General features: G+C 44.5%; 1 protein-coding gene across 4 annotated transcripts in view; it reads left to right on the top strand.

The window, feature by feature from the left end:
* The first annotated feature begins 420 nt into the window (after window positions 1-420).
* Window positions 421-10,238, top strand: part of TJAP1 (tight junction associated protein 1) — a 38,564-nt gene continuing 28,746 nt past the window's right edge. For 2 of the 4 annotated variants that reach the window (XM_035891994.1, XM_035891995.1), the window contains exon 1: window positions 421-855. The gene's annotated coding sequence lies outside the window, so the exon portion shown is untranslated. Of the gene's footprint in view, window positions 856-4,157; window positions 4,228-10,238 lie in introns of all 4 variants that reach the window. The other 2 variants (XM_035891996.1, XM_035891999.1) reach the window with 2 other exon arrangements.

Below are 10,238 nucleotides of genomic sequence, written 5' to 3'. Positions count from 1 at the left end.
GGCCCGGGTGCGGGAGGGTGGTGGGGCCACAGCCTCGGCCTCAGGGAAGGGGCCGTTCCCGTGGGGGAGGGTGGTAGTGCCACCGCCTCAGTCACCAGGGCATTAGGCAGCTCTCCCTCCCGGGGGGTGACCTGTGGCGGGGAGCAAGCGGACACAGAAGCAGGGGGGGCAAAACGGGTCCAGGCCTTGTCTGGGTGATGGAGGAGTAGGTGATGTGGGGGATGAGAAAGCAGAATCTGCGTAGGGAGCGTTGTTGGAGTAGGAGCTGCAAAGTGGAACAAGTCTGAGCCAGCATGTGTCTGTTAAGGAACCAGAGTATAACTGACAGAGGCAGAGTTGGGAGGGAGGGAGAGAGCAGCAGTCCCCTGGTGCCAAACCTGGCAGAGGGGAATGGGAAATTCTCTACCCGCCTGGATACCCTCTATAGTGCAAGGGATGCTTCCTACTGTAGAATTAGTGAGCAGCCCCTGGGAACATGGGAAGACTTTAAAGAAAAACAGGTGGGCAATAAATACTGAACTGCGTCTGGCTCTGGGCTTGAGCACACTGCATGGAGCAGAGTAAAAGATTGAGTGCAAGTAAATGGATTTTTAGAAGGGCAGGAGATTGCATTGGTAGGTGTCAGGGTGTACAAACGATATGCAAGTCTGGCAAGGCTGAGAATGACCTAGATCTGAGAGATGCCAGGTGGAGGTTGTCCACTGAAAAGAATCATCCATCAAATGTAGATAGTTCTGTGCCAGAGGAAGCTTTTCAGAGGTATGCATCTCTGTTTTACAGATTCAGAGAAGGAGCTGGGATAAAGGGCTTACGTAAGAGGAAGCAATGAATCCTTGTTGAAGCATCAGACAGCAGGTAAGAAAGCCAGGAATGAGCTGATGCTGACTCAGACTGTGTTCTTTTGGTCCCACTGATTGAATTTTTTGAGAATGTGAACCACATGCCTGAAAAACTGTCCCTCTCTGTGGTGTTCTCTGTGTCATAGTAGGCCTATGTTGCCTGAACTGAGTGGCTAGGGATGTCCATGAAGTGGGAGTGACCCTGAAGAATTCAGTAAGAGCCCCTGGGAAGAAGAGCTCAACTAAAGATGGAAGCCGGTGCTCTTTACACACCATCCAGAGAAGCAGTCTAAAGTCTGTTCTGTCAGTGCTGAGGTAGCTGTGTTCTCTGTGTAGTCACAAGAGGTCTACCCAATGAAATCCTTTCTGATAATCCTGCTCTCACAATAATTGTGATGCCAAAGTTAGGTAATTCTAGTGATCCTCTGTTCTGTTAGGTTATTTCTTCCACCACATTGTTTTTTCCACCTGTATTTTAACTGATCCCCCTGATGGGCGGTGCTGGTGTGCTGCTGGCCTTGCCTGACCTCACCACTGGGATCGAGTTTAGAGGGGAGGGTGTTTAGTACCCAGCAGCTGGTCCTTAGAGTTGTTTATACACTTCAGTTACTTGTCAAATTACTTTTAGTACAACTCCTTTCTCTTTTTTTTTTTTCACTGCTTAGTGAATCACTGCGGAAAGCGTGTGTATCCACACGGTGCTTTGCATACAATGTGTTTCAGCTTCTGGATGTTAAATCAGCATTTAAGTTAGCAGGTCTTAGCTGTGGTATCAGAAGCTTTTGGCTCTTCATTCCTTCCCAGGCACCCAGTGCTCTTGAAATCATGGGAATGCATTTGAGCAGGGCCAGCAGAGTTCCAAAGTGCAGCCCATGTCTATCTTAATCTTTAATATTAACAAGGCATTGGGTCAGGAGGGGATGAGTTACGTGCCAAGACCCGTTGCCTCCTCAAACCAGCTTTCTGAACCAAAGATGACCTTGCATTCTTTTCCCATCTGTTTCAAGTAGTTTGTTGGCTGCTGCTAAGTCCCTTGCTTTGCAGCTTTCAAACCCTGAATTCTTATCTCTGCCATCCACTCTAAGTATAATCACATGGCATGGTATGCAGGGGAAATAGACTATAGTTTTGAAAGAGGTATAGTCCTTTGCAGGTCTGCCTCCTTTTTGTCCCAGAGCAGGATAAATAAAGTCAGATGGGACAACGAGTGCTTTTTGGTCAACGTGCTGGTGTGAACGGTACCAGAGCTAGCTTGGAGAAAAGATCTGTGGCAGCTGGTGTGGCTTAAAGTGCTTTTAAAAAGGTGAAGAAAGCCAAACTGTTTGAGCAATAGCAAAATAAACAAGTTTCAGTAAAATGTGACTGTATTTTCGGTAGTTGTTTGAAATAGACTTGGTGCCTTGTGAGTCCTGGAGGCTGATGATTTTTCTGAAGGTGAGCTCCCTAACCTGTTAAAATGTCTGCGATGTTTTATGGAGGATCCACTGAAAGCTGGACTCTGTGAGATTTCTATGTGTCACCACATCTACAGCATAGTCCTGAGAAATAATTCTGGAGGTCAGATCATAATGAATTAATCATGTTGTGTCCTTTTTAGCAAGGGCCTAGCTTTTACAGCACAGTGTGACAAGAATAATATAGTAGTGTCTAATAACCCTCTGCATTTCATGGTGCTCGGAGAAATATAACATTGTTCAGACTTGCTTTAGCTAAATAACTTGGTTTAGAAAGTGTATTTTTCAGATATAACCCAGTCTCTAACAGGTAAAGGTTTGAAAAAAGGGCAGTTTGTTCCATGATTTTCCACTGGGGCTTCTTGCTCCATCTTCTAAACCACTTTGTATTGGCCTGTGTGAGAGGCAAGGTATTGAATCACACTTGTTTACTCTGTTAGATTGCCCACTAGCCTTTCTTTCTTGTGATAACTGCATTAGGAAAAAAAAAAAACCCACCAACCAAAAAACACAAACCCAGGGTCTCAAATGAGTCTGCCTGTGATACAGATTGAGGGCAGGATTCCTCTACTAAGACACGAGGATCTGGCTTGATACCTTTTTGACTTGTCTCTGCTCTTTTGACTGGGGTTGTCAAGAACAGGAATTGTCATAATAGAGCAGATTTTTCTTGGCTGTTTGACTTGGTTGATGCTTTGCGAGTAAATTTAAGGTCCTGAAGCTGGGTGTGTTCATCTCTTTGCTTGAAGGCTTTGGTTGGGAAGATATTGCCTTTTTGTATGACACCTTGAGATAGCTATGGAGAGAGTGAGTGCTTGTGGTGTTTGTGCTAGCTGTGTGTATTTCAGGTCACTAGTAACTAAGGAAATATGATCCTCTCCGAAATTCATTTTACACAGAACTGCAAAGGAACTATGTGCCTAATCTATGCAAACAGGGCTAATGCCTTAAGGCATGAAATCGTCCATCCTGTTTCCCTGCCAGTTCCCCTACCTGAGGGCTTTTCCTTACGTCTAGGTTGGCTGGGTCTGTAACTGTAGTAGGAAGAATGTTGCTTTTTAAAACTGAAGTACCTTTACAGCTGGTTGGAGGGGAAGGGTGACCCTGCAGTCGGAATTCTGAACTGCAATGTAGGATACCTAATTTCTGCCACAGACTTACTATGTGAACGTGTTCAGATCATTACTGTTTCTTGCTCTTCATTCTTTAGTTGCAAAATATGATTAATGCCCATCTTACTTAGGATTTGAGGAAGAGTCCATAAGTGTCTATAAGATGCTTGGATGCCGTGGGGTTGAATGCTTTAGTAAAGCTCAGTGGAGGAGAGATGAAAAGGATATTCCAAGCTGTGACTTCAAAATGAAGCAGACCTCTGTGTGATCCACTGTCCTGTGTATTCTGTAGCATGGTGTGAAATTGCTAGACAGTGCAAGTCAGGCCCTGCCTTTTTTAAAGCAAGTGGGCACTCTGAGACCTTCCCTTCCTTCCTTTTGCAGGAGCGGTTTGCTGGTTTCCATGGCTGGAATGCCTTATCTGGCTGAATCTTTTTGACTTAATTAATCTTTTCTCTTTTTTGCCCCCCTGTTTGTTCCAGACTTGGAAATTGTTCTCTTCATTGTCAGGATGTTCATGTATGGTCTTATTGCTAATATTTCAGACAGAGAGGGCCAAGAGCAGTAGCTTGTGGGCTGTCTCATATTTGGAATGACATGAGCCATCCTCTCTGGACTGTCCTCCTGGGAGCCGTGCTTAGGAAGGAAATGGCGTGGAAGGCCGTGTAGGAGTGTGAGAATAGCATTGCAATGGTTGGAATGCAGGATAAGCATCACTTGGGTGGGCTCAGTTTTCCTCTGCTTTTCAACAGTGCTCGGTGCCAAGCCTGAGGAAGACTGCTGTGCAGAGGTGAAGGAGCTGGCGTGTATTCTTCAGCTGAGGTGAACGCAATTCAGTGAAACTGATAGGCATCAAACTGAATAATGATTTTAAAGTATTTTCACATGATGCCTAATCTGTGGAAATTCACTACCACATAATAGCACTGAGGCTAAGAGCTGAGCGGGATTCAGAAAAGATCAAGTACTTACGAGTGGAAATGTTCAGACTTGCTTTAGCTAAATAACTTGGTTTAGAAGGTGTATTTTTCAGACATAACCCAGTCTCTAACAGGTAAAGGTTTGAAAAAAGGGCAGTTTGTTCCATGATTTTCCACTGGGGCTTCTTGCTCCATCTTCTAAACCACTTTGTATTGGCCTGTGTGAGAGGCAAGGTATTGAATCACACTTGTTTACTCTGTTAGATTGCCCACTAGCCTTTCTTTCTTGTGATAACTGCATTGGGGAAAAAAAAAAAACACCAACCAAAAAACACAAACCCAGAAAGCATTCCAGTTGTTCTGATTAGGCCTGGTAGTCAACAATTTTAAGCTGGAGGAAAACAGCATCCTTGATTGCAGTCCGTAGATGAGGACTGTCTTATTCATGAATGTGAAGACATGTAAGTATTGTCTCTTCATGCCAAGTGGTCAGGCAAAGCACTTGGTGCTTCTTGCCTTTGCTTGCAAGAGAGAAAAGAATGTGTGGAGTTTGGCCTCTCCACGTTGCAGTCTTGTAGTGGACTTTAGTCTGGAAGGCGACAGAAGGGAAGGGCTTTAAAGCTGTTCAAGTGAGATCTGGTGCGTTGTAGCATGAGCCTCAGCATACTAGTGTCCGGGAAGACACAGTCTGTGTCCTGCATTCTTGTCCAATATGTGTTGAGGATTAAGAGAATCATCAGTGCTGCTTGGTCAAGTAGGCATACAATTGGTTTGATGAATAGGCTAAAAAAGGTAAGTGGCAGTGCTATGGAGATATGTATAAAAAGGTGTGTGTTTGTAATATCTGCCTAAACGCAAGGGGAACTCCTGAAGGAAAGAGTTTGTGTGGGAATCTTCAGAGCTAGGAGCAGATCATGCAAACCTCAGATCCCTGTACCCTCCCTGTGGGCTGTTCTGGGAACAACATGTGCTTTAGGGCACAACGTAACCCTTTTGTGGCAGGCATAACGGCTGTACGTAAAGGGTTACTGACTTTCACAGAAGTTTTGTGATGCTGAGAAAGTGAAATGGTTCAGGGTTAGGAAAGTAAGGTTTCCTACAAGTGTTAGGCTGGTTTTTAGGCATGGAGGATCTGATTTGCTGCTAGCGGCAAGAGAGAACTGGTTTAAATTTTTGTTTTCTAGAGGTCAGCAAATTCAGAACTGAGAGTCCCACAGTGACTCCTGTGTCTTTGGTTGAGTTCTATATTTGTATTTTGTCTCTGCGATAAAGCTGGCTTTGGCAGTGATTTTCTTAGTCTTGTGTTTGAAGTCATAGCTGTCCAGCTGCATTAATGTAACGCTCATGCATGAACGGTTCTGAAATCAAAAGGGACAGATGAGGTAGTTTCTCTAACTATTGGGAAATTATACTTAGGCTCATAAAAAGCCTTAGGCAAGTTTTACTTTATAGCATTTGTTTCAAAAGAATATAAGTTATTTTCCCGAGATAGTAATTAGATAATGGTTGTGGCAGTAAGGTTTTTGACCCTTATTTTAGCATGCGCTACTCAGGGTAACTGCATTTAGACCTGGGTATGTCTTGCTGCACAAGCTCTGTACAATTCCCAAAGATGCCTGGCTTCATTGTCTTCTAAATCAGTTCTCATCCTGCAGCTTTGCTGTTCATTAGTGAAGACTCTGCTGCTGCCCAGTGGGAAGGTTAAAAGTATTCTAGGGAGATGACTCGAGAACTGGTCTGCCTCACATAACTGAAAAGTGGTTGCAGATAATTCTACTGTTCTGTTTTTTCTTTTGTGTTTTTATTTATAACTTTTTCCTTATTGAGATCTCTTCCCCCTTCCCTTCTACCTGTTGGACATCCGTATCCAGTGTATTGTGTGTGTACAGCCCTTTCAAATGGGGGAAAAGAAAATAATGGAAAACGGCAGGATATTAATTTAAAATTAGAGTTGTTTTAAGTAACCTTTCTTGGGAATGGACTTCAAGTTTGCATCCTACCTTTAAGTGATTTCATTTTTCTGAGCAGAAAGTGTCTCATGCACTAAAGTATGCAAAATATGTTTCTTGAACTTTTAGAATTGAATTTCTAAGCATTGCTTGCACTGTGGTTATGTAAATACTAAGAAATGAAAAATTTGCTCAGAAGGATTTTCTCAGGTGACTGCATTTTGTTAAAGATACACTTTGTTAGTAGGTGTCTGTGTAGGCACTCAATCCAATTTCTTCTAGGGCTAGTACGGAGTGTCATTTTTGGGAAGCTTCTCGTACCAGGCTGGATTCATTCCCGAAAGTAAATCACTCTTGCTGGGCTGCAGAATTCTTGTAGAGTCTACTTATAAGTATATCCATTTTTCCTTGATTAGATGATGCCTGTGTAAATAGGTCCCCAGGTGTATCTGAAATGGCTATAACAGGATTCAGTGTCGTCAAAGCTCCAGCTGCATGGGGAGAGCTGTATTACCATGCAGCTCCAGAGATGATTTACTACCCGACTGACAACTTGCAATATAAACATTAGTCCAAGCATGATCTTGTCCCAAAACCCCGCCTACGCGGGGAGCCAGGAGTCTTCCTGCCACGCGCCATAAATCGTTTATGGTTTGCTCATGCCCATACATTTGAAAAACAGCTGTGTATTGGGGATTAGCAGTTTGCAGAAGGCCCGTGCGGGGCTAAATTAGGGTCTTTTGCTCTGGTGGCGAATACCGGTATCAGAATAGCAGGAGTGCTTCTCTGCAGTGGAAGGCAATTTGCTCTGGGAATGGGGGGTGGGTGCAGGGTATCTGTGAGGGTGCAGCAGCCAGGGTAGAGCGTTGGATTGCAGTGCTCCAATTTGAGCTCTGACGCCTGACTGATAGCTGCCCAGCATGGTGGGGGACTGAACAATTCATTGTTAGCTGTGTGTTTTTAAAATTTTATTTATACATTTATTATTTCTATATATTTTACACATGTGTATATATATATACACACAAAATGCAAGTAGGCTACGTCTGTCTCCTAGGAGCTGAAGGATGATAGAGTTTTGGGGTCTTTTTTTTTTTTTTTAACAGTGTGAAGACTGGTTTCCCTTCTGCTAGCCTATGGTAGCAGGATCAAATTATATACAAGGCCATCTGGGGCTTCGCAACTAATTTTCAGCTCTTATAAAAAGTTTTACTATGTCACTTGGATTTATTATAGCTTTGCAACTTCAACTCCCAAAGTAAAACTATTTTTGTGCTGGCTGCGATAACTTAAATTACCTCCTGGAGCTTCGAATGACTAACTTGTGTTTATGATGAAACCTCCCATTTGTCCAAACCCTGGAAGCATGATCTGTTTGATAACTCTAAATATATTGATGCTTTTACATCAATGCAGAGTACATCAGAGCCTAAAGTCAGTGGGTGCCTTTAGGTCTTTCTGCAGTAAAGAGAATATGCAGATTTTGCTGTCCAAATGAGACTAGACAGTACAGTCAGATACCTCCTATGTGCTGGCTGAAGGACCAGCTGCTGAGTAAAGCAGATAAAAGTAGATCATTTTTAGCTGGGTTGGTGTCTCCGTCAACAAATCCTTTCTTGGGTGGGTTGGGTAAGAATCTGGGTGGAATGTGTCAGCAAGGCACCTCCTTCTAGATGCATCAGCTGAACACAAGTGCTTCCAGACTGTACCATGAGCATCCATGGGGCCACAGGCAAAGGCAGTGGGCTCTGGGTAAAGCAGGTAACTCATTTCCAAAACTACCCAGTTAGAATGGTTCTTACTATTTTGTTGAAGCTGCTGCATGGATGTCCCTCTGAAATAAGACCATTTTCCTGGAGTTTCCTGCTCTGCTCTCCTCTGCCCGTAGGTTTTTGGGGAGAGTGTAAGGGCTCATCCTAGGCTTGTTTGAGCCTAGGAGTTGCCTCCGTTTTGCTTTTTCCTTTTGGTGAAAGGCTGTACCATCTGTTTGATTCTTCGTGCTTTGCTGAGGTGGAGGCCAGGTAGCACTAAATAATGTTTGTGGCTGTTTGTGTGGGCATTTGAGATTTGGAAGACACCTGCTAATGAGTTGTAGGTCATTTCATGTCAGATTGGCTAAGTTTCTATCAGGCTGGTTCTTTGTTGTGGCAATGCATATGGACTGTGTATGTTTGGGCATCCCTGTTACCTATCTCTGGTGGAGAGGGCTTTCCTGCTGTTTGCTGCCTTCTCTCTCCCCACAAGAAAAAAAAAATCGCCTGATTCTAGAGAGCTTTTAACCTCCAGATTGAATTAGGTGCTTTGCTCTTACTTATATAGACTTTCCAGAGATACACGGAGGTTAGAGAGGGGCGTGGGTATGTGATCGTATTTTGAGCTTTCCCTCCTTCTCTTTGTTTTTGATGCTGCTGTTGGAATTCGCCCTTCCCTTTTCCTGGGAACTGATGTGAAGGAATTGCTGTCACCCAGAGCAAAGCTCAATCTGCTTGCCTTGAGGCCTTACCTCTCCAGGTTACTTCCACAGGCAGCAGTTTGCTTATTAGCTTGTGTTTCCTGAATCTTCTGGGGTAGGTCTGAAAGGAACAGTTCAGAGCAGAGGAAATCTCACCTTGGAGATGCTGGGGTAGGGGAGGGAAGGAAAGAATAGAGTTAGCAGTACAGTTAACTCTTCCCCCCCCCCGCCTCCTTTTTCCCCTGTTTCCTCACCTGCCCAGCTGTGTAGTAGGTTAGCAGTACGTGTCTGTTCTTATTCTTATGAAAGTAGACTTTGTTCTCTGAAGACTGCTAATCATGCCCCATGGGGGTGTAATCAGTTATAAGGTATTTAATACAGTGCAGGCGGGAACAGGCCGCCTGGCCGGGCTGGCAGATTGCAACACTACAATTATAAAGGGCCCCTTTCCCCCACTCACCCGCCCACCGGTGGCAGGATGAGGGTTGTACCTTGAAACAGTAATAAGTCTATGAAAAATAAAGATGTAGTGGGGGAAGGGAGAGGAGAGGCTGAAGTGGCAGCTCCTATTCCGGGCAACAGGCAGACCTACATTCTGCGAGAGCTGCAGCCATTGCAGGTTGCACTGTTGAGACTTGTGGGTGGTTGGGTGCAGTCACCATCGAAGTGGATTGCACAGGGATGGCCCTTGGCAACCTGTCAAGCAGCAGGGGCTTCCGTCCTCTCTCAAACAGGTTTTCTTGTGGTGGCTGGGGTTGGAGAGGTATGGAGTGGTTAGAAGTGGAGAAGCCCTTTCTCCTGTATGCGGTGATTTAGACACCTAATCTGTTTGGGTGCTTTTGTAAATCCTGCCAGGCTTCTATTTATATCTTTGGATATAAATCTATTGGTAAATCTGCCCTTTCACGCCTCTTTCTTCCAAGAACTGGAGCTACCCTACTGGCTAGGTAGCTTGAGGCCTTGAATTTTAATGGGCGTGGAAAAGCCTGCTGGACTTCATCTGGTCTGTTCTTGTCACCTAATGCGAGACCGTTCCCCTCGGTGAGGGCCTTGAAATGCACGTGTGGGGTGTGAAGCAGCTGGGCTACAGCCTTATAAACCAACCCTGCTCTGGCAGCTTTTGCAGGATGCATCGACCTGTTTCTGGAGCTTGTGGCTATATTGACCTTTCCCTTTCCAAGGTTCCCCAGAGATTACAGTGTTTCAACCCTTCATTGGTATTCTTTGAATTTGATGATGCTGTTTTGTGCAGTGACAGCACGAGTCTCTCTCCACGTGTGCGCTCTTTGCTTCTTTGAAATTAGAAGGGAATATATATTCTGCCACATCCACTTGTGTTAAATAGTTTCTGTTATTTTAGCCTTATGAAATCCCGCTCCTTTCTGACATCCCTGTGCTTTGCTGAAGTTCAGAACCTACTCCGTGAAGCACAACAGATAGGAGCTCCTTTTGGCAGCCTTTGGGATATTGGTGTAGATTCAGGTGGGATGTATTCTGGCTACAGTGCTCATG

The sequence above is a fragment of the Egretta garzetta genome, unplaced genomic scaffold (assembly GCF_000687185.1).
Source record: "Egretta garzetta isolate BGI_Z169 unplaced genomic scaffold, ASM68718v1 scaffold54, whole genome shotgun sequence".
NCBI lineage: Eukaryota > Metazoa > Chordata > Aves > Pelecaniformes > Ardeidae > Egretta > Egretta garzetta.
This window is presented reverse-complemented; position numbering and strand designations above follow the sequence as displayed.